A 7,532-nucleotide genomic window follows, 5' to 3' on the forward strand; every position below is an offset into this window, starting at 1 on the left:
GCACTGGAGGATTCATCGATTCCAAGGCCAGAAAGGACCTGTGCTCATCTACTCAGCCCTCCTCTACAACACAAGCCACAGACCTCCCTCCAAATAATTCCTAGAATGTCTTTTTTAGCAAAACAAACTGAACCTATTCCAGCCAGGCTGTTGGGATTTAAGCTTGTCGTCTCCACACTATGTACTGCACTCTGTATGCCTACCCTGCAGTTCCCGGTTGAGACCCCAGAAGCAGTGGCTCCTGGGAGATTTCCCAAAGCTGCTGGGAGGTCCAGAGGGATTGTGAGAGAAGTCAAACTCCCATGATTCCATATGGGAACTACTTTGAGTCCTGGGAGCTGAGACCATTTCTGAGGTACCACTGGTCAAAACAGATGCCAAGATGAACTGTCTGCTCTTTCTCCTGGATTCCAGTGGAGTTAAGTCAACAGAAAATATGGCCCTTAGCTATCTTTTTCTGTTTATTTTTTCATATTTTCATATTCCTCCTAACTGAAAGATGGTTACTCTACATGCAGGGCACCAATAGCATAGATGTTCTTAAACCTTCAGTCATCATCAAATTAGGCCTCTATACACCTTTTTTTTTTTTTTTTTTTAGGAAATCCATTCCGACTTGGTGCACTGTCGGCTGAGATGCTCCTTTGTTTGCATTCAACACAGTAGCTCTTGAATACTTTGTGACAATGTTCCCCATATTCTTCACAGGGATATTATGACGATATGATTCTGGCATAACAATGATGTATTTTATACAAGATGGATCCTGTAAGATATCATTAGAAAGGATAATCATATTGAGTAAATTATAACTTATCTGTATGCCTGTATCATTTTTGTATCTGAAGTTAGGAATATAGACTATATCTGTATTATAAATATGATTACAACTGGGGAATGCCCACTAGGCAGAATACAATCAGTCTAGATAGCTGGCTTGGAAGGGCCATTAGAGAAAACAATAGGCCTTAGAAGAAGTTTATCTCCCACTGAGGATGCTACAAACAGCATCCAAGTTATGGCTGCTATGACACTACAGGGGCATTTGACCAGATTACCTGGTACTGGACTCCATCTTGGAATACCAGTGTTTTTCCACTGACTGGTGTGGGAACTAAGCTTGGCGAGAAAGGGTTCCCACCATATGCAAAAGCTATTTAAGGCAGGAGAGTGACATCATCATGGTTCTTTACAGACTCCCTGTCCAAAGGAGACTCTTGGAAACACCTGAGGAACAAGTTCAGAACTGGGGGGAAGTGCTGGACCCAGGCTAGAGGGGTTTCTAAGCCTATGAGAGGAATACCTGGGTTTTTTAAGTTGCAAGCAAGGGCAGCTGGCCCCTTAAGAATCTCTGCAACTGGCTTAAATAATCATTTATAGGGCCCTACCAAATTCACAGCCATGAAAAACACACAGAACATGAAATCTGGTCTCCACAGTGAAATCTGGTCTTGTGTGTTCTTTTACCCTGTACTGTACAGATTTCACCAGAGAGACCAGCATTTCTCAAATTGGGGGCCCTGACCCAAGAGGGACCGGCGGGGGGGTCACAAGGTTATTTTTGGGAGGGGGTTGTGGTATTGCCACCCATACTTCTGCACTGCCTTCAGAGCTGGGTGGCTGGAGAGTGGTGGCTGTCAGCCAGGTGCACCACTCTGAAGGCAGCGTCCTACCAGCAGCAGCACAGATGTAAGCCTGACAATACTATACCAGGCTACCCTTGCTTCTGCACTGCTGCCTTCAGAGCTCGGTGGCCGGAGGGTGGCGGCTGCTGACCGAGGGCCCAGCTCTGCAGGTAGCAGTGCAGAAGTAAGGGTGACAATACCATCCCATGGCATCCTTACTTCTGCGCTGCTGCTGGTGGTAGCTCTGACTTCAGAGCTGGGCTCCCTGCCAGCAGCCGCTGTTCTCCAGCTGCCCAGCTCTGAAGGCAGCGCCACCGCCAGCAGCAGCACGGAAATAAGGGGAGCAGTACCACAACCCCCTCGGCAACTATAACCTTGCTACTCCCTCAAAACTCCTTTTTGGGTCAGGATCCCTACAATCACAACACCATGAAATTTCAGATTTAAATAGCTGAAAATCATGAAATTTACGATTTTTAAAAATTCCTATGAGCATGAAATTGACCAAAAGGGACCGTGAATTTGGTAGGACCCTAATCATTTATGGTGAGAATTTGCTACTTATATCTAATCTCTTTAGTATATCGAGCTCAGATTGCATTTTTATTTATTTACTAGGGAATCTGCTTTGATCTGTTTGCTATCCCTTATAATCACCGAAAATCTCTCTTATGTAGTTAATAAACTTGTTTTTGTTTTGTCTAAAACCAGTGTGTGGAAATCATAGCTTGGGGCAAAAGGCGGTTGCATATCTTACTCACATTGAAGGAAGGGGTGAATTTCATGAGCTTATGCTGTACAGTTCTCTACGCAGCACAAGACGGTATCATTTTGCGTTTACCCTGCGGTGGGGGGTGCATGCCCAAGTTGCTGGGAAGTTCCTTAGCTGAAGCCTTCCCATACACAGCTGATCACTGCGTCTGTATGTTTCTGCAGCTGGGTGTGTCCCTAAGTGTATGTGTGCTGGAGGGGGCTTGAGAGCCTGTCACAGAGGTGCAGTGGAAAGGGAACCCAAGCTGGTGGGTCAGGCGGGTTCACTGATACCGCAGATGCAGGTGGCGTGCTGGGGGGAATCCGTCACACGTCCATCATCTTACCACGAGCTGTCCCTTTTCTGGTTACGAGATTTGATCTCACTCCAGAAATGCTTCCTTTCCAACATCCCCAATGGCAAGATTCTGTGAGACAATATTGGCAGTTCTAGTAAAACCATTAACGCTAGCTCAGGAATCCTAATCCCTCAAAATGAGTTACCAGCTAAAATAGTCTGGTCCAGATATGAATGTATCCACAGGCCCTTTCTTTTACCCCACACCACAGGGATAAGCGTGTACATGAAATGTAGTTCTCAATCCTTTTTTTTTTTTTTTTTAAATACCCATAGCTTTTCCCTGTTAGGATTTATAGTGTCGATATGGGATTATTCCCCTTACTTCTATTTCTTGTCCAAATGTAAAGAAATTAATTTTCTGGTCATAATTTCAGTACCTCTGGGACATTAGCAGGATGGAAGTAAAAATAGAATATCATTACAGTGTCAGGTAATGCAGATAAGTGTGACTAATAACCTGAGTGTCATTGATTTAATAATCTAATAATGTCTCTGCATACTCAGCGCTGAGACTCACCGATTGCAGATAAAGATTTAAAGCCGACTGAAGCCGCGGATTAGAATCAGCACATCAGCTGTAGGGATCACTGTCAGATCAGAATTGATGATAAGCTACCGATGGCTGGTGTCCAAAAAGCCAGTAAAGGGGCAGCCGGGCATCTGCAGTTTGTGCTGCAAAGGGAGGAAAGTTTTCCATTCCCGTGGGGGACAGCACACGGGGGTCACAGCTCCCCAGCAGACTGGCAGCTCAACTTCAAATAGAACCGGTCTCTGACTAGCACGTTCAGGATAACACTCACAACCGAGCTCTTCTGCAGTGCAAGGGGAAAAAAAGTTTTAAATCTGGGTGCAGTTTGTGACAAATGGCCAATGCTATTGTGGTGGGTTCCACGATTTTCCTGGGGGTGGTGGATCAGGGCGCTGTCCCTGCTCCTATTCTTGAGCTCCTCAGGTGCACTGGAGGGGGAGAGAAGGGAAGCGGGGAAGGGACCCAGGTTCACCCCCTACTCCAGTTCCAGCCCTTTCACTTTCACCGGCTTCTGACCCTCTTTCCCCCTGGGCAGGGTTTCTCTCAGTTCTCTGTGCTGGGGGAGTCCCTCTGCCCTGCTTGGGCCTGGTCTCCCTTCCCCTGCTATTCTAATCCTCTGATCAACACCAGTCACCTCCAAACTAGTCCGCTCTCCTCCTCTCCTCCTGTCTGACTGAAGCAGAGATTTTTATTAGGTCTGGGGTGGGAGCTTAATTAGCTCCAGGTGCTCTAATTAACCTGTAGTAACCTCTCCTTAATCTACAGGGAATAAGGCTCTGATCATTCTGGGGCTTGCGCTGAGTCGCCGCCCCTACCAGTTCGACCATTGGGACGGGTTTTGCGGCTGCTGTCCTGGCTGTCTTCCAGTGTGATGTGGCTGGTCAACAAAGAGAACCTAGAGGACTGGATGGACCTGTTGCCATTCACTGTACAGGGTCGGAGGCCCAGCTCGCTACCACTTCACCCATGAGATCCTCAAAGACGAGGAGTCCTTTTTTGATGGCCAGAAGATGCCCTGAGATAGGACGATTTCCGTCATCTTCAGGAACCTGCCTGTGCTGCCAGCTCGTACGCAGAATCAGCCCCAGGCTAGAGATGCTGGTGAAGCCGTGGGACTGGAAACCAGCCTTCTTCCCTCTCCAGGCCGGAGCAGAGCTGAATGTTTTCAGTTGATCTGGTTGATGCTTTCGCTCCATCGTGCTCAAAGGGACCTGGCCTGTAGAGGTTTGTAGCCAGACTATGCCAGGGGACTTCTCCCCTCAACACGCAACCCTGGGGAGTCTGCAGATGTGTGTACCCTCAACAGTCACCCAGATACCTACTGTGTCGTCAGCAGTGTGATTAGTGAATGATTTACTGCACCCTATTAACTACCCAAAGGGCAAGAGAAGCTGGCTTGATTGCATAGTCCAAGTTAAACCCAGTAAGTGAAATCTAAAATAGAAATATCTCCCCTGTGATCTTTGTTATGGGGTAAGGGGTGACTTTATCAACAGCAGGTAAATAGAATTCAGACAGAAGTGTGTTGCTTTTGTTTGTTTTTAATGGGAACCACTGGCTTTAGCGAATTTTGGTGAATTTCCCTCATTAAAAATAATTTATTTTAACACGTAAAAAAAAAATCACTCTCCTGCTGCATCACAAGTTTTAAAACCAAGCAACAGGGGTCTGGCTCCAAAGTCCCTCAAGTCAATAGGAGTCTTCCCATTGTCTTCATTGGGCTTTGGATCAGGCCTCAAATCCTTTAAGCTTTACTCCAAGTAAACTAATTTATTAAGAGAAGCTTCCTTGGCAGCATCTGAGCCCCACCAAGGGGGCTGCTGGGAAGGGATTTTCTGTGAAAGGTCCTGGACTGTGGAGCGCACTCTCCACTTTGCCAGAGAGAGCCCAGATTTGATCTTCTCCTGCACATACTGACAGGCCCATCTTTTCCCCATCCCCCAAGTATTTAGGGAGGGCCTGGTCTGCAGGACATAGGGTGGAAGCCTACGGGTATTGCTTGGTTATCTGACAGCCGACGAATATCACTGCGGTCATGAGGGTCTGATAAAGGAGCTGTTGGTTTTTCATTTTTTTTCACTTGTTAACTGTTGTCTGAGGTGGTGGGGTTTTATGTTATTAGCTTTGTATTAATTATGGTCAGCATTTTGTAGATTTTCAGTGTTATAAAGAGACATCTGAAATAGAAAGCAACTCAGTAAGTAAACAGGTATGTACGAAATGCATAAGAAAAATAAAGAGAATACATTTTCCACGGTGTATTTTTGTTGTAGTTGCCTGAGAATGACAGCAAGATACTACTTAAAACATGTACAGTTGAGATGTTCAGTTCTGCTGGGTGTTTTAACCCAAAACTCTGGTGTCTTCTGTTTCTGAAGGAATTTAGGGATTGGAAGAAAAGGTGTATTTTTAACATGTTGGTTAACACATATTAAAACCCACTGTGGGCAAGGCAAGAGTTAACCTTTTGGTGGAGCCCAAGGTTTACTTCCATCAGCCAACGTGTTCAAACTACAACTCACCTGTCTACACCAGAGGGCTGCTCTAGTGGCACCAATGGAGTTATGACAATTCAGACTCGCTGAGGAGCTGCTCCCCTGGTTTTTACCTGCTAGTCACTGCTTCAGAGGAACCCAAAGAAGTTAGTTGTTCAACCCCTTTTGACTTCCAATACAAGCTGGGCACCAAGGATGGGCTTTTCAAAAGCCCCAATGTCGTTTAGGGTTACACATCCCAGTGACTTTCAGGGCAGTGTGTGCTCCTACAGGCATTTAGGAGCTTTTGAAAATCCCATCCATTGCTCCCCTTAGGTGTATTTGAATATCTCAGGCTACATCGCTCTGTCTTTCGGTCTCTGCCTCCTTACCTGAGATACTACAGGACTTCTCACTGGCTTGAGCAAGACTCCTCTGAATGAATGTGTTTAAAGAGGCAGTGGGAAGATGGGTGTGCCCATGGCCTTCGCTCCCCAGCATCACATCCTCTCCAGCTGGACAGAGGTTCTTACTGGCTAGAACCTACCGCATGATGGGCCAAAGCAGCTGCAAAGCATCCCTTCCCTCCGGCAGGCAAGCACCTGCGGATGAAATGACAAATTGATACGATTCTGTAGCTGCTCTATTTCCTCCCCTGACAGAATATGAAATCCGTGCAGGGAAAGGTCTGTTAATGAGGCATGACATCAAGTTTATTATAATTCAGCTCAAACAGTGAATATTGATCTTTTCCAACTGTGTGTGGAAATAATCCCATTGCCCAGCTGGCATCTCCAGACTTGGGCGATTTTAGTTCTCTGCATTTTATTATTAGCACAGCAGCTGATGCCTCTCCTGCTCCTACGATTGCTTTGGGTGGCACCTCACATATCAGGACATGATTAAAAGCAGCAGCCCTCAAAGCCAGATACCTCGCAGGGCGTTTCCACTCCAATGGGAGCCTTAGAGGACAATGCCTCTTCTTTAGATATCACACTCTGTGCTGATGGCAACATCCAGCCTTCTCCGACTTCAGCCGTCTTCCTAGTTTCCAGTTCACTTCCACCAAACAACAGAAGAACACATCCGGAGGAGTTGCTATAGTAACTTTTGAAAAAGACAGACTGGATTAGTGCAATAGAGCCCAAAGACACTTACTATTACAAAAGAGTTAGTTGCGACTCTAGGAGGACTCTTCTTTTCGGAGAGGGGCAAAAATAGGATTTTAAATGGAAGGGGTCTTGTATGATTAATGATGGAGTCACAGCCAACAGCTCCATTCTCATAAAAGGAAAGTCACCCAGCACCAATGATATTAATTTTAGGCTCTATTCTGAAGGCTCACAAGGATCCTGTGCATGGGGGTGAACTTCACCCTAAGTACCTTGGAATCTCACATTTTTCACTTTTTTTTTGGAAGATCCTTTTCTTTAGGTTCCCTCAAAATTATCCATTATTGGTTTGTTCCCTTGACTTTCTCTTTGGCCACACCATATACGAAGTTTCTATTTATAAAGAGTTAATACACTAATAAATCTTGTAATAAATGATTAATCAATAGTCTGAAAGTCCAACAGGCTGCTTATAACTCAAGATAGTTGGAAACATACTGATGAAACTTTTTTTGGGGGGAGGGCGTGTCAAAATTTGCAAAAATTGAAACATCCATGGAAGCACTTTCATTTCAACGCACTTCCGAGAGAACCGAGTCAGAGGTCCAAAGGAGTCCTGCCTGCCAGGCAGTTTTTGAAACCTGCCTTGTGTCCTGCCAACTAACCTGCCCAATTTCTTGT

The 7,532-nt window shown here is 45.7% G+C and overlaps 1 long non-coding RNA gene across 1 annotated transcript; it reads right to left on the reverse strand.

The window, feature by feature from the left end:
• Nucleotides 1-3,137: 3,137 nt before the first annotated feature.
• On the reverse strand, nucleotides 3,138-6,760 carry LOC127057322 (uncharacterized). Its single transcript, XR_007776066.1, has 3 exons — nucleotides 6,672-6,760; nucleotides 6,132-6,341; nucleotides 3,138-5,442 (listed from the first exon to the last, which is right to left on the reverse strand). It is a non-coding gene; the product is annotated as an uncharacterized LOC127057322 (long non-coding RNA).
• Between the last annotated feature and the right edge of the window lie 772 nt (nucleotides 6,761-7,532).

Source organism: Gopherus flavomarginatus, chromosome 8 (assembly GCF_025201925.1).
Source record: "Gopherus flavomarginatus isolate rGopFla2 chromosome 8, rGopFla2.mat.asm, whole genome shotgun sequence".
Lineage (NCBI taxonomy): Eukaryota > Metazoa > Chordata > Testudines > Testudinidae > Gopherus > Gopherus flavomarginatus.